At 38.5% G+C, this 26,417-nt stretch overlaps 1 protein-coding gene across 2 annotated transcripts in view; it reads left to right on the forward strand.

Annotated features, from left to right (window-relative positions):
* The window catches only part of stai (stathmin), a 296,404-nt gene that overhangs the window by 118,269 nt on the left and 151,718 nt on the right, over nt 1-26,417 (forward strand). The window lies entirely within an intron of this gene.

Here is a 26,417-nt window from a genome sequence, read left to right on the forward strand (position 1 = left end):
TTCTAATGATTATTTGTAATATATCACTTAGTACCACTGAAATAAGGTCGTTTCCCTTAAAAGTCATAGAATTGCATAATTTTTATTGATTATGCCACATTTTAATCCATTTGTTACGCAAAAATAGTGATATAAACACACACACACACACACACACACATATATATATATATATATATATATGTATGTGTGTGTGTGTGTTTATATGTATTTAAATGATTGTGTACGCAGGCGTCTATATACATGTATTGTATGTTTGTGATTTATATATATATACACACACATATATATATGTGTGTGTGTATATATATATATATATATATATAACGGATTTTGAGCGAAGCGAAAAATCTATTTTTGGGTGAGATAGCCATGTCGTCCTGATGGAAGTTCCTATAGGGTAGCTTCCTAGGGTATATTACAACTACGGCGATATTCCCAGAGAATTTACCTTAAGGTACCAGAATTCTAACTCCTGGAGCGAGTATCCCTCGTGAAAGGGATATCGCGACATATCAGAGGACGTATTCTAGACACGTCACATGGCAATCTACGACCTGAACAGAGATTCGTCTCGTAGGAGGGAGATTGACGAGATACGAATTCGGGAAAGAAAAAGGGGAGCCGCTCCCAAGGCTTCCCTATCCCCCGATTCGTATGCGTGCCTGGCGCCAATCCTGGCGCCATCTGTATTCCTTGTAGCGTACACGAGGTGCTACAGATACTGTATGTAGGGAGGGGTCCTACAGCCCTTTCTTAGAAAGGCAAGGGCGGGGGTCCATCAGGACGACATGGCTATCTCACCCAAAAATAGATTTTTCGCTTCGCTCAAAATCCGTTTTTTGGGCTCAAGCCATGTCGTCCTGATGGAAGTGTACCAGAGCATTACTGTATCTGTGGATTCTCAGAACGTGCCGTACTCCCCGGAGATATTTATTCCCGGTCGACTAGACCTAGAGACCTAAGATGTTACCGTTATACATCTTTTCAACTAACTATAAACTATGTTAGAGCTTCCTGCCCCCTACAGGGAAGAGTCCTACTAGACTCTGGAAAGTCTCGAAGAGTACATATATCTATGTATGAATACCAGGCAAGCTAATATAGTGGTCTCGCCCTATATTAAGTAAAGCATAGTTTGTAAAGGACCACTGCGTCAATATGAAATATCGACCAGTTTTCCGCACAATACTTGTATTGGCCAAAGGTTTTATATCCGCATAGGAGGAAAACCAATGCAACATAGCTTGCATAAAGAAACAATTCTATTAGAATTATCCCAGATAAGGTACATAGAATGAATGCTCAATTATACCAATAAATTGACACAGGTGAAGGAGACGCAAGGTTCTCAAGAACAAGCTTATTGACAGACAATAAACAGACAGGTTAACCACAATTATACATATATATATAAGAAGAGGATAACCCAAAACTTTAAGCATAAGTATGATAGTAAACAGGGCTTGTTTGTCTGAAAGAAAAACATTAGATGCCACTTTTAAGATACCGAGGTATCAAAGTCATAAAAGCCTGTATTACAAATCAATGACATTAGCGTTAGAAACGCTCGGCACACATGTCTGTACTTATGCTAGGTTCACCTTCGGAAATGGAACAGTCTGGATGGGCAACACAGTGCCCTCACTTAGTTTGTAGTACAGTATGTAACTACACACTCACCCTGGAATTAATCGTCCCCAATTAAGACCACTGTTCCTCGCAGAGTTAAACAGTAGGGTTAACACCGCGACCCACTGCTACCACAGATCTCTTTTAGTTCCTCTACTTGCTTCGCATAGTGGCGAAAGAACACTCTGGAAGACTTCCAGCCAGTGTATGAACGGAGATGTTCAAAATCCATGCAATTAAAGAAATTTAAGAATGAGGCAACTTTCCTCGGATCGTGACCTGCGGGTGTATTGTCAGGATCCGCTCTGCGAATAAAATATGTGATTTTTGCTCTGAGTTGATTCAGAGATAAATTTGAGCCTGATGTTTCTCCCCTGAATAGTTGACCACCCTTGAAGTCTGAAGTTCTATGAAGATAGACCTTTAGGCATTCTACTGGACATAGAGATGCATCTTCTTTCAGAGGGCAGATTCTCCAGGGACCCCACCTGTTGGTGGGTAACTCATTCTTGGCGAGAAACGTAGGATCCGGAAACAGGTTCAGTTCTTCCCCATCCAGGAACTGAACACGACCTGCCTCTCTCGAGAGGCTACAATTTCACTAACCCTGGCCCCGGACGCGAGTGCAAATTAGGAAAATAACTTTTTGTGTCAAATCCTTTAACGCACATTCTTCATTGCTCAACAGAGAAGCGAAATGAAGAACTTGTCTAAAGACCATGAAATGGGCTTTGGAGGTGCTGAAGGTCTGAGCCTAGCACAGGCTTTCGGGACTTTATTAAAGATCTCGTTACCTAGGTCGACCTGGAAGGCATATAGAATGGGTCTTGTCAAAGCAGACTTACACGCTGAAATCGTGTTCGCTGCCAACCCTTGACCATGGAGGTGGGGAAAAAAGATAAGCAGAAGTCTGTCAAGATCTCCTGCGGAATCTTCGCCTTGACAAAAGGCCACCCATTTTCTCCAAGATGACTCATATTGCCTTCTAGTAGATTTGCATTTATATTCCTCAATGAAGTCTATACTGGCTTTCGAAATCCCGAAACGCTTTCTCACCGCTAGGGAGAGAAAATCATGAACTGCAGGGTCCGGGTTTTCTGTAATGAAGCGCAGACAGTTGACTTCTGGACTCGCTGGGTCAGAACTGGATCTGGTAGTGGTACAAACTTCAGCTACAGTTCCAATGCCAGGAGGAACCACACGCTGTTCGGCCACTTGTGGGCCACTATTGCCGCTACCCTTTGAAGGATCTCAGTTTGTTGAGGACCCTCAACAGAAGGTTGTGAGGAGGGAACAGATAAATCTTGGACCATCTGTTCCAGTCGAGGGACATCGCGTCCACTGCTTCCGCTAAGGGGTCCTCGTACGGGGCACGTACAGGGGCAACTTCTTGTTGTCTTTCGTCGCAAAGAGGTCTATCTGCAGTTCTGGGACTGATTCAGAATGAAGGAGAATGATCCTGCGTCTAAGGACCATTCCGACTCTATCGGTGTGAACCTGGATAGAGCGTCCGCTGTCACATTGCGGACTCCTTGAAGGTGAACTGCCGACAGGTACCACTTCTTCTTTTCCGCCAATCGGAAGACGGCCAACATCACCTGGTTGAGAGGTGGTGACCTCGATCCTTGTCGATTCAAGTATCTTACAATTACCTCGCTGTCTATTACCACTTTATGTGGAACGAATGACGCGGGGAGACTTTCTTTAAGGTAAGGAGCACTGCCCTAGCTTCTAGAAAGTTTTATGAGAAAGGTCTTGAATAGCCTGGACCAAGTCCCCTGGACTTTTTTCCGATGAGAGTGACCTCCCCATCCCTCCTTTGAGGCGTCTGAGTGAATCGTCACCGACGGGGGAGGTGGCTGAAGAAGAACCTGACTTCTTTAGATGTCTGGCTTGGGACCAAGGCCTGAGAAGAGTACTTAGCCGAAGCGGCTGGTCTTCTCAGATCTCTTCACGCGTTTGATGCATAACTTCTCCAAACTCCGATTGCATCCTTTAGCTGTGCTCTTAGCACTGGGTCTGTCACCGAAGCAAACTGGAGAGAGCGCAGTACTCTCTCCTGCTCGTGTCTTGATATCCTTTCGGAATCTTGAAGTCTCTTGACAGAACCCGCTATCTCCTTCCTTTTCTTCGCTGGGGTGGAGAAACGGTGTGTGACAAAAGGTCCCAGTGGATCTTAGCCACTGGAACTTTTGAGATGGAGAAAGTCGAGACTTTTTCTGTTGATCTTGAAGCCTAGGTACTCTAGGAACTGGATCACTGACTGGAAGCTTGCAAGCATTCTGTCTCGGATGCTGCCCACACCAACCAGTCGTCCAGGTAGGCTACTACCTGAATTCCCTTTAGGCGAAATTGTTTGAGAGCTACGCTCGCAAGCTTCGTAAAAATCCTTGGGGCTATGTTTAGCCCGAATGGCATGGCTCCGAAGGCGTATAGTCTTCGCTGTAGCCTGAACCCTAGGTAGGGGGAGAGTCGATGGCTAATTGGAATGTGCCAGTAGGCATCTGACAAGTCTATAGAGACGGAATATGCCCTCTTGGGCAGTAAGGTCCTTATGTGTTGCAGTGTTAGCATTTTGAATTTGCAATTCACTATGAACTTGTTAAGTGGCGACAAGTCCAGAATGACTCTGAGCTTTTCCGAGTCTTTCTTGGGAACACAAAACAGCCTCCCTTAGAAATTGATGGGCTTCACCCTTTTTCTCCAACCGTTCTTGAACGTACTCCTCCATAACGGGGGTGGAGTGTTGGAAAAAACCGAAGGTACGGGGGTGGAGTGCTGTACCAGCTCCCGCCCAATCCATTCTTGAGTAGGCTGTGGGCCCAGGGATCGAAGGTCCACCGATCCCGAAATTTCAGAAGTCTCCCTCCTACCGGTATCACCTCACTTGGACTGCCGTCCTGAGGTCTTGCCTTCCTGACCACGACCACCCCTGAATCCCCTTCCCCTTGAGGGGCGTCTAGACGAGCCTCTGGCTGCTCCTCTAGGCTTTGCTCGGAAGGAAGTAGACTGCCCTTCGAACGCTGGGGTGAATGCCGTGGACTGTGTCGACACGGCCTGGGGTACCCACTGAAAGGTGGTCGGGGTTTGTGCCACGATCTGGGGCACTGGGGGCAATGGCAATTGCAGTTGCTGTTGCTGTCTAAGAGGCTTGGCTGGCCGAGACGGTAGTCTCGTCCTCATAGTCTTCCTCCTTGGTTGAGGACCCTCATCCGGGGAAGACTTTCTTTTGATAGCCAGGTCCCACTTCTGGAGAAGGTTTCTATTCTCCAAGGTGGCTTTATCAAAAACTTCTTTGACCAAGTCGGTAGGGAAAAAGGTCTTTTCCCCAAATGTTGGAGGAGATTAGTTTCTTTAGCTCGTGCCTCACTGTAGCCGAGGTAAACACGAACTCCCTACAAGCTCTCCTTGCCTTGACGAAGCCATAAAGGTCCTTCGTCACTGTGGCCAGATGAGGCTTGGCCACTACCATGAACATTTCATGGACCTTGGGGTCACTTGCCATCGTCTCGAGAGTAGTCTGAAGAGACATTGAGGCAGTCAGTCTTTCTTTTGTATCGAGCTCACTTCGCAAAAGAAAGTCAGACAGCTTAGGGGGGTCCTTGCCGAACTGACGTCCGGCAATATCAGCCTCCAACTTTCCACTTAGAACGTAAGATGGACGTCCTTCCAATCTTTGTGGTCCATAGGCAGGGCCAGCGACAAGGGTTTACACTCCTCTAGGGAGGGGCAAGACTTGCCGGCCTCGATTGCTTTTAGTACAGCCAGAAACCCTTTCTGTAAAAAGGGGGAAGGCTCTAGTAGGCGAGGACACAAAGGAAAAGAGCTTCCTATTCAATGCAGCTACCTTTGAGTTAGAGAAGCCCCTCTCTTTCATCGAAGATGAAAGTAGAGCTTGAGCCTTAGCATGGTCATCACTATGACCTCCTTCGGCTCTGCCTCCTCCTTTGAAGCTGGTTCCTTCCTCAGCCGGACATAACAGTCCGGATATGGTGCCTTGCTGGGCCAGAATTCCACCCTCCAGGGGAACTGAGCCCAGCATATCCGAGATGACGATCTTTCCAGTCGTCATCGACATGTGCTCAGCATACCTCCATGGGTTAGCATCCGAGCACAAAGGAAGGTCTTTCACATTGAGCTTTTCTGGGGCCCATGTGATTCTGCAAGGCACTGCATTCGCAGTTCCATTGCAGCCGCCTTCTCCTGATTCTCCTTCTGCATTTGTTGGATCATTCCAACAATAGAAGAAAGGGCCTGTCCCAGCTCTACTGGGAGACCGGCCGATGTAGAGGGACTTGAACTTCATCCTGGGCTTCTGCAAGGAGGTCTTCCTCCTGACACCCGTCCACATCAGATATCCTGTCATTTAGCTGGATGTCTTGCATCGCGACCGCGACTTCAGCATCCACCTGGATCTGAACTTAGGGGATCTCCTCTTGAGGCTGGGGAATCACTGCCTCAGCTGATGCCTTAGGGAAAAGATACGCCCTCATCTTCTCACTTGGAAGATAAGGGCCAGAAGTGTACTTTTGGAAGCCCCTTACCCAGGTACGAAGCTTCTTCCTAGCTATTTAAATGTCTCATTAATCAGGTTAGTGCACACAGTACATACCTGAGGGTCCCAATACCGGAGATCATCCTTGGAGACAGCGTATGCTGCGTGTCTCCTACAAAACTCATGTCCGCAGAGGTTCTTGCTGCTGACATTGCAGAAAGCACTTCCCCACTTCGGAGTGTCCTTCTGTAAAGAGAAGAAATTTCCATGAGTATCAAGTGAACTATGTATCACTGGATATGCATAGTATAGCATAACAATTCATAAATGAAAGACACACACTTGTGTTTCCCTCACAACCCATTGCTGCAGCCTTCCAGATAATAAAATCAAAAATGGTTTATCTCTACTAGAGTAACCAATGCAAGGTTTCCATAGGAAACAGGTGGAGCTCACACCTAGGCAATGATTTTAAAAATCCTGGATAATAGACGGGGAAGAACTCTGCTTCCTGTCTGAGGGCAACAGCAAAGGGCTGTGTAAGAAAACACAATAGTGTTAGAAGATACAGTGCTGTACCTAAACTTTTACTATAGTTTTCTTCTTACTGTATATGCTATACAGAAGAATACTAGTACAGTATAGGAGGATGTGTGCCGGCCTGCCTTTGCCGGCCGGCACACACCACAATTAGCTTTAAAGTATACTACTTAACAGCTATAGGGCGGCAGCCCTCTGGTTCAAATGCCTGTGCCGGCGGCAGCAGCTGCCGGCCAGCAACAGCCAGTGTTGGCCGGCAATGATTGCCGGCCAGCAACTACACAAGGTAGTACCCAGCTGCCGGCCACACTCTTGGTGACCGGTAGACAAGGACTGACATAAGCCGGCCGGCAAAGGTACAAGACCGATGCCAGCCGGCAGCAAAAGAACCAGAAGACTACCCCTGCCCGGCTGCCGGCCTCATAGGCCGGCAGCCGGCCTCATAGGCCGGCTGCCGGGACAGGTACAGCACTAGAAGAAAATAGAATGGATGCCGGGATAAGAGTGTACACAACCCCCCCAGCCCGGCAACCGAAAGAGTGCATATAAGGAAGGGGAGAAACTTAATTCAGGCTTCCTTGACCAATGCCGTCCGGCTCTGCCGGCAGGCATGGATGAGGGACCAAGAGAGGTCCGGGCAGCACTCGAAAACATAAGACCCTTGCCGTCCAGCGTCTCTGCCGGCCGGCAATGGGCTTAGTCAATCCAAATCCCAACCTATACTAGGTCCAGAAGTAGAATGACATATGGTACAGTAATACCCCTGCCGGCCAGCTCTGCCGGCCGGCAAGGTACAGTACAGTAATGGCTAGGCCATTACGGAGATAGAGGGGGAAGGGACAAGAGGGTCCTGCCAACCTTGCTTTAGTGACAGATCACCCGCAGCCAAGAACTTTGTCTTAGCCTAAGGGAGATCTAAGGGAAAGGGCCAGCGCAGTAGTATAATACCTGCCAGCTTCCAGAGCACCAAAGCAAGGAAGGCGTTGCTACTCCCAAGGGAAGATTTATCCTCCCCGAGAACAGCAACAGGACTTAGTCTGGTCGATCACACAAGAAGGAATCATAACTACAGAAACCTTCGACAGTGACCTAAGGGAGCTCAGCTCCCTTTGTAAGTGTTAGGTCAGCGAGGGAGACTCTGCCCCAAGCCAAACAACACGGACTCAGACTAAAAACTCTGTTGTTCTGACCCTCTTTGAACCAGACTCTGCTGGAACAGGAAGGTACAGTAACACCCTAGTATAGTTTTATCGAAAATAAATTCGGAAAAAACCACTTAGGGATAAGCCCAAGGCTTAAACAGAGGGAAAGGGATTGCATACCTTCTCCGAAGAAAAGAAAGCAACCGGGGAGTATGATAAAGTATACTAAGGCTCCATAAGCAAATAGCCTAGGCACCAAGAGAATCGATTACCTAATTCACCGAAACTCTCACGTATACAATCTTGGAAATATTCCACACAGTCTAACATGTATAAAATATAGCCTAAAGCTTCAATAAAATTTTAATTACACTCGGAAAAACCATAATCATGCATTAAGTACTAGGACCAAACGACTAGGCTACATGGCCTAGCGTAGGCCAGAATGGCGAATACTTCGCCAAATAATACTAAGCACGAAAGGAAATCCTATGTAAAGCTAAATAGCTAAATTTTATTAAGCAAAACAACCAGGAATGTCACTCTGACTAACTAATTTATACCTAGCGAGTGACAGTGTCCAGGACACCTCTGGTAGGCTACGGCTCTTGTATCAAAGATTAATCCTATTAATCACTCAAAATTTTACCAAGAGCCTACATTTATACATAACAGACACTATACTCAACTTATCCGAGGTCAACGAAGACGAAGAAGCCATGAAAAGCTGAATAAATCCAAGATTTGCGAGAAAAACAGGAAAAAACACCGAGTTGTTAAGCTACGCAAAAAGGAATACAGATGGCGCCAGGATTGGCGCCAGGCACGCATACGAATCGGGGGATAGGGAAGCCTTGGGAGCGGCTCCCCTTTTTCTTTCCCGAATTCGTATCTCGTCAATCTCCCTCCTACGAGACGAATCTCTGTTCAGGTCGTAGATTGCCATGTGACGTGTCTAGAATACGTCCTCTGATATGTCGCGATATCCCTTTCACGAGGGATACTCGCTCCAGGAGTTAGAATTCTGGTACCTTAAGGTAAATTCTCTGGGAATATCGCCGTAGTTGTAATATACCCTAGGAAGCTACCCTATAGGAACTTCCATCAGGACGACATGGCTTGAGCCCAAAAATATATATATATAGAGAGAGAGAGAGAGAGAGAGAGAGAGAGAGAGAGAGAGAGAGCACGCATATGATTTTATAATCATTATTAATTTGCGAACCACCTACTTTGCAGACTTCAAGATCAATTTGAAAGTAAACCAAAATCGTTGGTAAATTATAAATCATATTTGTTAGATTGCAAGAAGCGTGGAATGCTTTTATAACAGATTATGTAGTTAAAATATGTTGGAGGCAGTATGAAATGGTCACTCTCCCTGAGGTAATTATTGTATCCAATACTTGTGAAGCAGATAAGATTGGAACTATAGTCCATTTCTTTTAGCGATGCATATTTGCACCGACTCGCGGTGGTGCCCTTTTAGCTCGGAAAAGTTTCCTGGTCGCTGATTGGTTAGAATTATCTTGTCCAACCAATCAGCGATCCGGAAACTTTTCCGAGCTAAAAGGGCACCGCTGCGAGTCGGTGCAAATATGCATCGCTAAAAGAAATGGACTATAGTAAATAAATTGATTTCCATATGATATGCAGTTTATAGTGTCAGTACATGATTTGATACCGATACGTAACGTATACACGATTTTGTAAATTAAATACAATGCATGTATAAGTGTTTATATGAATGCTACTGTACGCGACCTGTCAAAAATAACAACTAATTATTTGGATAGATATACACAAACATATAACCCCCTTTCCCCCCCCCACCCCCCACCCCTATTCGAGGGACATGAGTCGTGCGTGACGATATATATATATATATATATATATATATATATATATATATATATATACTGTATATACTGTATATAGTTCAATGTTGTTACCGTTCTTAAATATTTTATTTGTACTATTCATTACTTCTGTTTTAGTATATTTATTTATTTGTTTCCTTTCCTCTCTGGGCTAATTTTCCCTGTTGGAGCCCTTGGGCTTATAGCATCCTGCTTTTCTAACTAGGATGGTAGCTTAGTTTGATATATATATATATATATATATATATATATATATATATATATATATGTATGTATGTATGTATATATATATTCAGACACTCGCTCTTCATTATATAGTGGATATATGCAAAAAATAGAAGTAATAATGTAACATTGTTTATTTTAATATCAGCATTAAGAAGACAAACTAGGGATTTGAAGCCTAAATAGGGCCAATGTAAAAATATCAACCTTCAATACATAAAAAAGAAAAAAAAAATGTGATCAGAATTAACTGTTTGATTTACGTGAATCGTGGAGACATGTCTGAAGTCACATGAAAACCAAAGATGACATGAAAAGTGAAAACGTTAGATTTCACTTACATTGAGTTTTATCATTTCATGAAATGTTCATTTGCAGGATGATGAACGCATGACCAGTCATCCGATAACCCAAATGTTGTTGTTTTTTATTAATACTGTTTAAGGAATCAAACAACTTTTATATCATTCTTCCTTCCCTTAATGTTTTTATGTTGAACAGGCTGACATGAGTCTTTTTATTGTTTACATATGACATGTCTGTTTTTGACGTTGTTAATAGTTTATATAGGACATATCTGTTTTGACGCTGTTACTGTTTTTAGAATGATATATTGTTAATTTATTCTCATCATTTATTTATTACCTTATTTCCTTTCCTCACTGGGCTATTTTTCCCTGTAGGAGCCCTTGGGCTTATAGCATCTTGCTTTTCCAACTAGGGTTGTAGTTTGGCTAGTAATAATAATAATAATAATAATAATAATAATAATTTCTTCAGAGGCGTTCGTGCCAATAGCATTGAGTTCTGCATTGTTCAGTGTTAATTTTATCTTCCATACTCAAGTAAAAATGCCCAACAAATATATTCTGAGAACGTTGAGTCATTGCGCTATTTATACAGCTGCATTATCAAAGCTGTGCACCTGGTTTTGTGATGAAAAAACAAAAAATAGATGGAATAAACTTTACAAAGAAATAGGAGTAACAAATTCGGCTCTCTCTCTCTCTCTCTCTCTCTCTCTCTCTCTCTCTCTCTCTCTCTCTCTCTCTAGAAGACATGTACGTATAGACTATGGATATTGAACATCGTTCAAGATATGATGATATATCTTAAAATATAATAAATGTTTACCATCATACAATATTATACCAGCTCAGGAGGGCAGTGATATTGTGCTAATTTCCAATACATTGGAGAGAGAGAGAGAGAGAGAGAGAGAGAGAGAGAGAGAGAGAGAGAGAAGGGGTCATCAGACTGTGCTGCACGTTAAAGGTGAGTGTATTACTAATTAATGGCAATAAAGGTATCAATAACATTTTCATAAGACCATTGTATCGAACAATCCTATTATGGGGTTTGGAGATAATTATGGTTATTGTTATAGTCCATGTGCAGAGGATAGACTTTGTAAGCTGTGTTTACCAATTAATTGTATAATATATGTAATGTATATATGTATGTATATATATACATATATGTATATATATGTATATATATACTTACACACACACACATATATAGCTGAGTCGGTAGGGTCCCTGCCAGCATGGTTTCTAGCCGTACAGGTGGTGGTTCGAATCACCACCCGGCCAGAAGCTGTTACCATAAAATGAATTCCAAGTGGATATGTATTCCCAAGATAGAATTCGGTATTAAATGATATTTACATTTCGTGGATATATGTGTATATATATATATATATATATATATATATATATATATATATATACTGTGTATATATATATATATATATATATATATATATATATATATATATATATATATATATACTGTATATATATATATATTATATATATATATATATTATAATATATATATATATATATATATAATACTTATGCATACATATATGTGTGTTTTGTAAATACTTATAATAGTACATACTGTATTGTGAATTGTCATAATGTACATAGGATAATATCAGTCATCACAGAGGAGGTTATGTAATGTTTTTATTTTGTGTATTACTTTGTTTATATTTATGGATCATTAATTAGTACTGATTTATTTATGGTAATTAGTACATAATGAAATTATAGGAAGGCAATGACAAACATTCATGCTGACAGTAAGGCCAATGTTACATATTTCATCACACTTCAGGTTTAAAGGCCACTCATTAATGGCAGAGGCAAAGGACAGTGACATTGCCCTAGCAAGCAGGACAATGTCCTAGAGACTGAGCATATATCATATGATCAGCGCCCAAGCCCCCTCTCTATCAAGGCTAGGACTAGGTAGGGACAGGCAATGGCTGGAGATGACTCAGCAGAGAGACCTATAGGCTCCCCCAATCTCCCCCATCCTTCGTTCTTAAGGATGGTAAGGGTGCAGACACTAAAGGAACTAACGGGTCTGAGCGGGACTCGAACCCATGTCTGGCGATCACCAGGCAGAGACGTTGCCAATCAGGCCACAGCAACCCTAATATATATATAATCAAGTAATTGTCATAGTATTGTGGAAGTTACTGGTATGTTTGAGTGGTATTTGACTGAGAATAAATAAACTGACCAAGTTATGTCACAGTGTTAGTTGAATATATTTTCTCAGGGCGATTTTACAGTGTCTTACAAATGAGGACTGATTATTCCAATCCCCACTAAATCTAATCTATTTTTTTGGATATGTTCATTGGCAAATCTTTGGATATTTGAGAAGCCAATAGAGGTTTTTTGCTTTATATGATTATGTATATATATATATATATATATATATATATATATATATACATACAGTATATGTATATAATACAGTATGTATATATATATATATATATATATATATATATATATATATATCCATATATATATATATATATATATATATATATATATAATCCTTTCCTGACCGGGGATATCTGAACGCGGTGAAATGGTTTGTGTATCGCCAACAAAGCTGTACTAGTCAATGCCACCCATACTAGGTTGGTCAGACAAAAATCTCCCACCGTCGCCAATCGGCATTGGCCAACGTAGTGATGATAAATGGCCAAACCTTAGACGTTAATTAACATGTCTGAGTTCTTTGTCCTGCAGTGGATTAGAAACGGTTGCATTTGTTGTTGTTGTTGTGTGTTGTTGTTGTCGTTGTATATAACATTACAATCATCATATTCCCAATGATTAATCTAAATCATGTCCCCGGAAGTGTTTTGCATAATTGCTGTTAACAACCTAATTAAAACTTTTACTATCCTAAGTTCTAATTAAGGTAGAGTACAGATGGATAATACACTACTGCCAATGAACGTTTCCAAGGAGATCTCCTTCTGTTGCTCGTGTTTTCTCCTTACCATGTTTCAAGTTGTAAGATAATGTCAGATTGTTCATCATAAAATTATGAACATCTATCTACAGTTGAAATTATCGGTTGCCTTCATGTAGCATTCATTCCTTTGTGCAAGTGTTACACTTATCATTATTATTATTATTATTATTATTATTATTATTATTATTATTATTATTATTATTAGCTAAGCTGTAACCATAGTTGGAAAAGCAGGATGGTATAAGCCCAAGGGCTCCAATAGTGAAAAATAGCCCAGTGAGGAAAGGAGAGAAAGAAATAAATAATCTACAAGAGAATATCTACGGTTGAAATTATCCGTTATGTTTATGTTGCAATCTTTCCTTTGTACAAGTGCTACAATTATTATTATTATTATTATTATTATTATTATTGTTATTATTAGCTAAGCTATAACCCTAGTTGGAAAAGTAGGATGGTATAAGCCCAAGGGCTCCAATAGTAAAAAAGAGCCCAGTGAGGAAAGGAGAGAAAGAAATAAATAATCTACAAGAGAATATCTACGGTTGAAATTATCTGTTGTGTTTATGTTGCATTCTTTCCTTTGTGCAAGTGCTACAATTATTAATATTTATAGTTGTATTATTATTATTATTATTATTATTATTATTATTATTATTATTATCATCATCATTATTAGCTAAGCTATAACCCTAGTTGGAAAAGTAGGATGGTATAACCCAAGGGCTCCAATAGTGTATAATAGCCAAGTGAGGAAAGAAAAGAAAGAAATATATAATATACAAGAGAAATACTGAACAATTAGCATAAAATATTTCAAGAACAGTAACTACATTAAAGTGATCTTTCATATATAAAGTCTAAATTCTAACCGTTTTCCCTGGTTTTTCGTATTTATATTCAAATGTGTGATATTTTGTTATATATAATTGATTGCCGTAAATAATACTTTGTTTACCATGACATCCTGTATTCAAATAACCTTATATCTGTTTGTTGAATAACTAAATCTCACGGAAATCTTATCACCGGAAAGCCAAATTTAAGTAAAAGGAAAATAAATGTCTTTGTGGTCCACCTCTACATTGGCATAGCCAAGTCCCTTTCAATCAAGGCAATGGACGCTTATTCAGCTAACATTGGATGGCGTTATTTTTTCAAAAAATCTATATTATTAGAAAGTTTTCACAGCACTTATGATAATTGAATCTTTGTTTGTATTTTTAGTTTGATTCCATTCTTATAAGAGATGTGCATTAGGACATATTAAAGTACGTACATTATGCTTAGAATTTCAAGGCAAAAATATAAATATTATTGATTTAGAAATAAGTGTATTAGAGTGACAGGAAAAGCCAAGCATTTTGTATGCAAATATCTTTTCTGTATAAAACTATGACGTTCTTTCTTTAAATCAGGTATTCAGATTATTGTTATAATTATTACTTGCTAAGCTACAACCCTAGTTGGGAAAGCAGGATGCTATAAGTCCAGGGGCCCCAACAGGGAAAATAACTCAGTGAGGAAAGGAAACAAGGGAAAATAAAATACTATTAAGAAAAGTAACATTGAAATAATTATTTCTTTCATATCTATAAAAACTTTAACAAAACAAGAGAAAAAAATTAGATAGAATAGTGTGCCCGATAGTAACCTCAAGCAAGACAACTCTAACCCAAAACAGTGGAAGATCTAGCATTTATTTTTGTATCTATTTACCACATACTCACAGCTTAGCTATTTACGTTTAGAGGGACAATCAGCCAGTGTGAGCACGTGATTGAGTGGTACAGCAATTGGTCAACTTTTGGTAGGCCAAGGAATCCCCCCACCCCACAGTAAAAGGGTAACAGCATTCGTTGTGAGTCATGAGTGTGTGTGGCTATCGAACTTACATCAAAAGAATTGCTTAGAAACTGGAAGGCTGTACCATTTTGGTGCCACCCCCTTTGAAGGGATTTAAGGCATATATATATATATATATATATATATATATATATATATATATATATATATATATATATATATATATATATATATATGTATATATATACATATACATACATGTAGGATTCATTGGCTAGATACATCAAAGGATAGCCAGTTGGAAGACCCAGGCCTACATGACTGAGGACTATGAAACGCCAAGTAGGAGATGAGGAAGGGAGAACTATTGAATTAAAAGCTCAAGATAGTGACGACTGATGAAATGAAACTAAGACCCTTTGCGTCAATAGGCGTGGGAGGAGATGATGATGATGATATATATATATATATATATATATATATATATATTATATACAACTGTGTGCGTTTCATATCATATAATGGGCTAAAAACAATTTTATTTAATAAGTTTGAGTAGAAATTCTAACTGAAACTGAAGGAAATTGCTGATCTTGGCTCATATCAGTAAACCTCCCCGGGGGAACAGGATTAACGGAGATTAAATATTTCCATTTTCACTGTATTTTGAATTTTGATGTTTTCTCATTAGTCACTTTGATACTATGCTGTTGCATTTGTAGCCCTTTGATTACTCAATGGCGTCGTATATATATATATATATATATATATATATATAAGCAATGGCTTTTGTATGCAAATTTTGAGAAAATTAGTTATAATAATTATAGTAATAATAATAATAAAAATAATAATAATAATGATAATTTTAATAATAATAATAATAATAATAATAATAATAATAATAATAATAATTCAAGTTTTCCTATACATATTTTCAAGTTTGGATTGACACACTTTCTATTACATAGAGTGTCTTTTTAGTTATTGATTTTCACTCTCTCTCTCTCTCTCTCTCTCTCTCTCTCTCTCTCTCTCTCTCTCTCTCTCTCTCTCTCTCTCCCAATGAATAACTGTTGTTGACAGACAATCCTTTCTACCTCTGTGAGCGTTGTTATTATGATTTTTAATCATATCACTTAAATAACAATCTAGCTGTGAACCCACGCATGAAATTAGTTCCCATCACTACCACACCACACGTGCAAGGGCTCAGAATAATGACGTTCGCTGGTTCCGTATTCGCTGTTATTAATTCGTTAGATTGCTATGTTAATAATGAATGGAAAAAAAGGAAAATACAGAGGAGAGATTTTCGATGGCATTTCTGGTTTGCTTATGGCTATTCCAGAGAGCTTTTGTGAATTTTTTTTTAGGAAGAGTAGCTGGTATTTCTCATTTTAAATTATTAATTAAGAATGTCAATGTTGATGGTTTAAATGGGTTTTGAATGAGATTTTGAGGCATCAGTGGACGGTTTGATGTAGTCTTATTGTTCCTTTGGATTGTTTGATCACAAGATGTTCAAGATGTTTTCATCCGTCAGTTTCTTAATTAATAAATATTTTAAAGGCGTTAAATGCCATTCATGAATGGCAGAAGCAAGGGACAGTGACATAGCCCTAGCAAGCAGTACAATACCCTAGAGAATGACCACATATACATATGATCAGCACTCAAACCCCCTATCCACCCAAGCTAGGACCAGGGAGGGACTAGCAATGGCTGCTCATGACTCAGCGTGAAGACCTATAGGCTCCCCAAATTTCCACATCCTTAGCTCACAAGGTGAGGTTGTAGCAACCAAAAAAAACAAAGTAGTTAGAGCGGGACTCGAACCCCAGTCTGGCGATCACCAGGCAGGGACGTTACCAACAGTCCACCACAACCCAGTGTTATTTTAACATGACTTGAAGGTATGGTACTGCGGTACTAAGCAAAAGTAGAGGTCGGACTCTTAATATTATCAAAGTATAAAGAAAAGAAAGTATGATACCCTATACTGTAAGTTTAAAGATGTCATTATTACTGATATTGATGAGTGCACCCTTTCACCCTTGGTAGAGCAAAAGATTTCTCTCTCTCTCTCTCTCTCTCTCTCTCTCTCTCTCTCTCTCTCTCATAATTATTGTTCATTTTTTGTCCTATCTCTTATGTCCATATCTTCATACTCTCACATATAGCTCTTAGACACACTCTCTCTCTCTCTCTCTCTCTCTCTCTCTCTCTCTCTCTCAGAATTATTGTTCATTTTTGGTCTTATCTTGTATGTCCATATCTTCATACTCTCATATATAGCCCTTACATTCTCTCTCTCTCTCTCACTCTCTCTCTCTCTCTCTCTCTCTCTCTCTCTCTCTCATTTATGGTTTTGTTCATAATCCCTTTTCTATCACTTTCTCTCTGTCCCAATTTCTCATGTCCATCGTTTCTTCCTACTCTTATTTATAGCCTCTCCCTCCCTCTCTCTCTCTCTCTCTCTCTCTTTCTCTTTTCCATGATTTTACTTATATGTCCATATCTTCACACTTTCATATATAGCCATTTTTTACACCATCCTCTCTCTCTCTCTCTCTCTCTCTCTCTCTCTCTCATAATTATTGTTCATTTTTTGTCCTATCTCTTATGTCCATATCTTCATACTCTCACATATAGCTCTTAGACACTCTCTCTCTCTCTCTCTCTCTCTCTCTCTCTCTCTCTCTCTCTCTCTCAGAATTATTGTTCATTTTTGGTCTTATCTTGTATGTCCATATCTTCATACTCTCATATATAGCCCTTACATTCTCTCTCTCTCTCTCACTCTCTCTCTCTCCTCTCTCTCTCTCTCTCTCTCTCTCTCTCATTTATGGTTTTGTTCATAATCCCTTTTCTATCACTTTCTCTCTGTCCCAATTTCTCATGTCCATCGTTTCTTCCTACTCTTATTTATAGCCTCTCCCTCCCTCTCTCTCTCTCTCTCTCTTTCTTTCTCTTTTCCATGATTTTACTTTTATGTCCATATCTTCACACTTTCATATATAGCCATTTTTTACACCATCCTCTCTCTCTCTCTCTCTCTCTCTCTCTCTCTCTCTCTCTTTTCTATCCCATTTTCTCATGTCCATTGTGTCTTCCTACTCTTATTTATAGCCTCTCTCTCTCTCTCTCTCTCTCTCTCTCTCTCTCTCTCTCTCTCATTTATGGTTTTGTTCATAATCCCTTTTCTATCACTTTCTCTCTGTCCCAATTTCTCATGTCCATCGTTTCTTCCTACTCTTATTTATAGCCTCTCCCTCCCTCTCTCTCTCTCTCTCTCTTTCTTTCTCTTTTCCATGATTTTACTTTTATGTCCATATCTTCACACTTTCATATATAGCCATTTTTTACACCATCCTCTCTCTCTCTCTCTCTCTCTCTCTCTCTCTCTCTCTTCTATCCCATTTTCTCATGTCCATCGTTTCTTCCTACTCTTATTTATAGCTCTCTCTCTCTCTCTCTCTCTCTCTCTCTCTCTCTCGCTCTCTCTCATTCATTATCTTTTTTTCATAATCCTCCCGCAGTCTTTTTTCCCCCTCACTTATTACCCAGTATTCGCCTGTCGTTTGCCGTGCCGGTTGAGTGACGGCGAGGATTTTTGTCTCGACTTGAATTTTTTACTGTTCATTTTATGATATAACGTCATTTCGCCGTAAAAGAAAACAAACACGAAATGTCAGTATGATCTGGCTTCGCTGTAAAAAACTACCCGGAAGCACAGATGTTTGCTTACCGTCGTGCATGTGATGTGTTTGCTTAGGTTTGCTCGGGATTCTGCGTCCGTGCAACACTCCGTCGTCGGGCTGTTTTGAAGAGGCTCTGCCAGACCACCTGAGTGGTATGTACCGAGTCCTTGGTTGTTTTTATGGTTCATATTCGCTTATTTGCATTCGGATATCTCGTCCCTCATGAACTGCGCCAGCCAATCGTCGGATGTCGAGGAATGGGTAAAGTATGTCACATAGCTCATCTGGTGTTGCAGCAAACTTGATAGTTTGTTCATTAATGTCTGTACGCTGTTATAAAAAAAAACCGTAATTCTTATCGGAAATTCTCCGTAAAAATATACTGCTCTTGACCGTATTTCAGTAAAATACAGGCGACAGTAATTTTGCCTTACTTTGTTATTATCTTTTACTGGTTGGTGACCGTAATATCACTTTTACGTTAATATAACCGTTTTTAAACTGAAAATCCTGGAGTAAATGTTGCCAGATTTTTACCGTCTTTTATATTTTAATGCAAATTTTTAACAGTGTACATTTGTTTATAAAGTGATTTATGGAAAAACTTTATGATATAGCCTCTTCCTTAAACTTTTTTTTTTCTATGCTTTAAACAAGATATTTTCAGAACTGCCCGAAACGTTTAATTATAAAGAATATTAATAAAAGATTATGAGGAAAAATCATGAACGGCTTGTGGTCAGGAAGAGAGCGTAGCAAAATGTATAACTTCATACCATGATATTTAGATAGCATTTAAAGGATTATTATTATTATTATTATTATTATTATTATTATTATTATTATTATTATTATTATCACTTGCTAAGCTACAACCCTAGTTGGAAAAGCGAGATGCTATAAGCCCAGGGGCTCCAACAGGGAAAATAGCTCAGTGAGGAAAGGAAACAAAGAAAAATAAAGTATTTCAAGAAGAGCAACAAGATTAAAATGAATGTCGCCTACATAAACTATAAAAAAAATTAACAAACCAAGAGGAAGAGAAATAAGATAGAACAGCGTGCCCAAGTGTACCCTCAAGCAAGAGCACTCTAACCCAAAAGACAGTGGAAGATCATGGTACAGAGACCTAGGGCACTACTCAAGATTAGAGAATAATGGTTTGATTTTGGAGTGCCCTTCTCCTAGAAGAGCTGGTTACCATAGCTAAAGAGTCTCTTCTACCCTTACAAATAGAAAAGTTGCCACGGAAAAATTACAGTGGTAATCGCAGTGTTGTCCGGTGTATGAGAACAGAGGAGAATGTTTAAAGAATAGGCCAGACTATTCGGTGTGTGTGTGTGTGTGTGTGTGTGTGTGTGTGTGTGTTTAGGCAAAGAGAAAATGAACCGTAACCAGAGAGATGGATCCAATATAGTACTGTCTGGCCAATCAAAAGACCACCACAACTCTCTAGTGGTAATATCTCAACGGGTGGCTGGTGCCCAGGCCAACCTACTAGAGCCTTTGGTGTATCGCCATTCATGAAATGGCCTCCTATTTACTAATGTATTTGCCTGTAGTGAATTGTATAAACAGAGTTTTTCAAAATAAGGCTGAGTTGAAAAAAAAAAAAACACCTAGAAAAGCTTATTTCTATAAACGCCAAAGGAAATAATTTAACCGGATATACATAAGACCAAGAGTTTTCACATGACATACAAGGAACCATTTTACCGTAGAAAATGACATTTGTTTTCTAAGAATTGAATAAAACTATCCCATCTTGCAGTGTTATCCGGGCCTATCTCAAAATCTAATTAACTCATTTTGGAATCACAATCCATATAATCAGCTCATTTTGTAATTAAAATCTATCTAATCAACTCATTTTGTAATCAAGGTCTATCTTATCAGCTTATTTTGTAATGAAAATCCATATAATCAACTAATTTTGTAATCACAATCCATCTAATCAGCTCATTTTATAATGAATCCATCTAATCAACTAATTTTGTAATCACGATCAATCTAATCACCTCATTTTGTTATCGCAATCCGTCTAATCACATAATTATGTATTCACAATCATTCTTATCAACTCATTTTGCAATTACAATTCATCAATTACTTTTGACCCCCCCCCAAAAAAAAAAAATTAATTAATTCCGAGTTGTGGATCTATCTCAAAATCTAATCAATTTCCCTCACTCCCCTACATCAACTTCCCACAAAATGGAATGTATATTTGACTGTTTGGGATAGGTTGTTTATTTGCAGACGAAGATGAATTTGATTACATATTTCCCCTTCAACTTTGGAGGAAGAGGCAGTGACCAAAATGAAAATATCTGTCACTGTTAAGATAGTGTCAAGTACAAGATATTCTTTGGTAGGGAATAATTCCGCTGATCATTTTAAGCTAAGCATTACATGTCTAAAGAACATATAGCTTAATCTAGTTCAGCTATCCCCGGCCCACATAGTTATTATTGTTTTGCTGTTTCACGTGTCTACCTCTTTCTTGCATTGTTTCCGTCAGGAAACCAATTGTAGCCCTTTGTCTAATCTTGAAAAAGAGTCCAGACCTTTCATACTAAAATAAAAACATGTTCTAAAAGAATATCTTTTAGAATATCTTTGTTTAGAATGTACAAATGTCGTTACTTTGGGTTCCATCTTCCTGCTCCAGTGGATTTGCTCCTAAATACGAGGTCGCCTACCCCAGGTGGGGTTGCATAGGACAATGCCACACAAAGGTCGCATAGGCCTCAAGGCTCCTGGGAATTACACAACAAAAACAAAGGACTGAAAAAAAAAGACCCACATCACTCGTTACCCAGATTTTCCTAAGCGGATGTTGCTTGTACAGTATACTGCGTCTTTTCCAAGAAAACAGAAAACGAAGTTAATTTTTTCTTTGTTTAAATCTCTCTCTCTCTCTCTCTCTCTCTCTCTCTCTCTCTCCTCTCTCTCTCCACACACACAAACTCAAGTTTTTGTTTAATTCTTTATAAGTATTTGAATTGCTTGCGTACTCTTTCAAGTATTACTTCAAGACCAACAGTCACTTGTCAATATCACAATGTTTATACTAAGCTACTTCTATTCATCTGGTTGGTATTTCTCTTGCCCTCTTTTTCACATTATTCTTTTTATGATTTCCTTTCTTTTGAATTCCTAATCTCAATGGTTTCTTCTTTTCTGTCAAGTATGTCTATAATAAAGTACAAAAATGAATTATATTATTTTATAAGGTCTCATCTTCTGTCACTCGGCGTCAATGACACTAGATGTCAGGATGCCAGAAAACCTCAAATCAATCAGTCAATCATCATCTGTCAAAAGGTTCCATCAAGAACCGAATATTCTTTCTTATGATAGTAGTAGGAACCAAAGGAAATTTTATCATGAACTATAAGGAGAGTGGAGGATCCTTCGTTTGGAATATTTGGATCCTCGGCATCGAAAGCTACAAAGACCATTTTATACAATCAACCTCTTGCCCTACACATTTTACAAACCCCAAATTTCAATGGGCTAACTGGTGTTTCCATCAAAACAACCTATAATCAAAGTTATCTCACCTGGAAGTTGTATACACGGCTGGTCTAGCTTTTGGCGAGGCTTTCAACCTTTAAGAGGAGCGTGAAAAGAATGTCTCCATCAGTGCTAAAGAAACTCGATTTTCCTGGAGCCTGGTGGAAGTCCTTTGATATTGTTTACTTCTGTCGTATTCTGGATACTAAAGTGACATGTGACTCGTGTCTTTTGGTGCGCTTGAAATGTAGAGAAGGGAAATTTCACTCTGGTACGGAGTTATTATATAAGTTCTCAGCAGGAAGCCACTAATGCATTAAAGTTTCGTCTTTAATTTTAAAGTCGAAAAAATTGATGGTGAATGTGTGTGCGTGTGTTTGTGGATTTGATAGCTTGTCTTAAATGTTGTACAAGGCATTCTTATATTTTTTAGGCATTTAGTATCATATAACTCATTAGTATAGCACTCACTTTACGCTGACAATAAATTGCAGCCAAAGAAAATTATATGATAAATGAATCTGTTTAATATTGCATTGACCTTTAGTGAGAAAATTATAATTTGAATATTCAATTTAGTCTATTTTATCGTATGGGTCCGTTACTATCAATGTCCTTAAGGAGAGTTTAAGTGGATATTGACAATGTAGACTATTTAATAGAGTATCAGATAAAAACCATATCTATTTTTAGAGCAAAGTTCTTGTTTTGGACGAGTCCTCGGTCTCATGGCTCTCATGGGAAATGAAAATTAGGGAAAGACAATTGAAGAATTTGAGTGTTAAATTTAAAGTGCAGCTGGAGGCCTAGGGTCTTCCCAGCAATGTCTTTTGGCAAAATGTCTAAATCGGTATGTTGGCTTTTGGCTTTTGCAAAGTTCAAGTGGTCCTTCTTACGATATCCTCTGCTGTACAGAAATCCCTTAATTGTGGTCAGGAAGTATGATTGACATTGATTTCAGTGCTGCCCTTAACCTTGTTAATTATGAAGCCCTTGTTTTCAAGCTCAAACAGTTGGGAGTGAGTGGGTTTTTTCTTAGCATCATTTTTTAATTTTTAAGCAATAGATTGCAAAGGATACTTGTTGATATGCAACATAGTGACTATAAGAATGTGATATCCGGTATTTCTGAGGGTACTGTTCTCGGCTCAATACTTTTCATAATTTATTATTATTATTATTATTATTATTATTTATTATTATTATTACTCCCTAAGCTAAGCTACAACCCTAGTTGGAAAAGCAGAATGCTATAGGCCTGAGGGCTCCAACAGGAAAACCTGCCCAGTGAGGAGAGGAAATAAGGAATCTACAAGAGAAGTAATTAACAATTAAGATAAAATATTTAAAGAACAGTAACAACATTAAAATAAATCTTTCATGTTTAAAGCATAAAAACTTTAAAAAACAAGAGAAAGATAAATAAGATACAATAGTGTGCCAGAGTGTACCCTTAAGCAAGAGAACTCTACCCCAAGACAGTCAAAGACCATGGTACAGAGTCAACTTAACAGACCTTCAGCGTGTAAGAAACGACAGCATTTTATTATAGAGAAAAATGGGTGATGGAAAGAGTGCTGAGTTTGCCCCCATAAAGGGAGAGTAAAGCCAGGAGTTCGGAAGACCATAATAGAGAGGGTATGGCAGAACCATACATTTGAAAACAGTGTTTACATATACTCCTTTTTTTTTAATGAGGCGCCAGACTCGCAGCGGTGCTCTTTTAGCTCGGAAAAGTTTCCTGCTATCTGATTGGTTAGAATTATCTTGCCCAACCAATCAGCGATCAGGAAACTTTTCCGAGCGAAAAGGGCACCCGTGCAAGTCGGTGCAAATCTGCCTCACAAAAAAAAGTTGACTATAGTTGCCCTTTTGCCAATGAAGGAAAACCGTTATAGGAAACAAGATTTTACACAAGAGATTGTAATTCGAGTTCATTTAGATTTGATGACTCGATGGTGTGTTTATGTTATAATATATATATATATATATATATATATATATATATATATATAAAGATTACCTCAGACGGTCATTAATCAAATCATCTGTAACATTAACTTGTAAGAAATTGGAATTATCTAGCACATGCACAGTCTGTTCATATTTTAAGGAAATTATTCGCACATGGAAGCGATTAAATATGTGTTAATCATCTGTAAAAACGACAAAAGAAACACATACCCAGAGAAATAATTTTAATGAAATTAAATCCGCGATAATGCCATTATTTACAATAATAACAAACATAATGCGTGTAAACAACAACTTCTACTGTATGATAGTAGTTAAAAGCAGATAGGAGATATTTATTTTAATCTTTTTGCTCTTAAATGATTTACTTTTTCTTTGTTTCCTTTCCTCACTGAGCTATTTTCCGTTGGAGCCCCTAGGCTTATAGCATCCTGCTTTTCCTATTAGGGTTATATCTTAGCAAGTAATAATAATAATAATAATAATAATAATAATAATAATAATAATAATAATAATAATAATAATAATAATAATAATAATAAAAGTCTGACAATCGTTATCCTACATATCAACAAAAAAAAAAAAAGCGGACTTTATCCTTCTTATGGCGACTGTTGTTTTATTCCATTTGTTGCTTCACGTCCTTTCTTAACCTTAATTCCCCTGTAGCTCTGGCGTTGGTATAGCTATCCTCCCTAACACATATTTCTTTAAACACAATGAGTTTAACGTTCGGAGTCAGTCTACAAAAAAAAAGGCAAGCAACTCTCTGTCTTGTTCTATTGAAAATTATTAGCGTGTCCCTTACACTTCCAGCGTTCCAGACCCCAAAAGGTGCCACTGCCCTTTCTTTCCAGATCTTTATTATCTGTCTCATCTATTCTCATACTTTTCCTTACAGCCTCTTTTAACCCAACCCTTCCTTTCTTACTCCCATTTTCGTACTCGCTTTCTCTCTCTCTTTCCTCACTTGTAGGTCGTCAATCTCTGTCAAGATTTCCGGTCTTTATTGCTCAGTTATTTCCATTATATTCCAATGGTTTCAGTATATTTGCGCTGCGAGGACCATCGTATTCTATATGTAACAAGTTTTTTTTTTTTTTTTTTTTTTTTTTACTGTATAAGAACATGTTTCTCGTATCCTGAAGTGATATTTAAAGAAGAAAAAAAAAGCATGAATTTAAGATTTTGATAATTGGGGAAATAACGTTTCCAAATGTTCCTCCAAATATTTTCATGGTATTTAAAAAAAAAATTCTATAACTGTCATATACATTACCGGAGACATCAGTAATGATGTGTGTGTATGTGTGAAATATAGAATATGTTGAAATTAGTCTAAGCAAAAACTATCATGACCAAAAACAATACTGTACAAGAAAACCATTTATGATAAACAATGGTATTTAAATGCATATGTATAAAAACCTACCTAGAGTTTTTAAAACCGGAGGAAAAAAAGAAAAAGGAAAAGAGTAACCCGCAGGAAATACTGTATTTACTTAATCCCTCCCAGTAAAAGAAGATGCGTGAAAATCCTGTCAGACAAGTCATGGGAGCAGCTGAGGATTTAGCAGAGATTTGCATTTTGGGGATTTTACGAATGTGTCACTTTGGGATTTCAGGTGTTTATTGCTTTAGTTGCCAATTTGAACTTCAACTGAAGCTAGGGCGTTTGGCCCTCGATTCTGGCGGCTTACTCTTTCGGGTATTGGCTTGCTTGCTTGCTTGTTTTTTTTTTTTTTTTTTTTTTTTCACTGTTGAACATTTGCGTTAAAAAACGGTAAATGCTTGGCAACATTTATTCCAGGATTTTTACCGTTTTAAAAACGAATATATTGACGTAAAGGAGGGATATTACGGTCTACAACCCGTGAAAGAAAATGATAAAGTAGGGTAAAAATTAAGGTCGCCTGTATTTTACTGAAATACGGCTGAAAACAGTAGAATTTTGCGGTGAAATTTCTATACAAATTACATTTTCTTAAAGTGTTCCCAAGTTGAATTTGGTTTAAAGTTTATTCTCAGGTCGATTATTAACATAGCTAGGAAACGGGGTATGACATACAAGTTGGACTATCACGAAATATTAAACAAAAATAAGCAGAACCATAAAATGTACAATGCATTTGTAAATACATATGTATGGACGTTATTTTTGAAGTAATGGGTGCATACATTTCATGTACTACATCCTTCGATAATA

The sequence above is a fragment of the Palaemon carinicauda genome, chromosome 20, assembly GCF_036898095.1.
Source record: "Palaemon carinicauda isolate YSFRI2023 chromosome 20, ASM3689809v2, whole genome shotgun sequence".
NCBI lineage: Eukaryota > Metazoa > Arthropoda > Malacostraca > Decapoda > Palaemonidae > Palaemon > Palaemon carinicauda.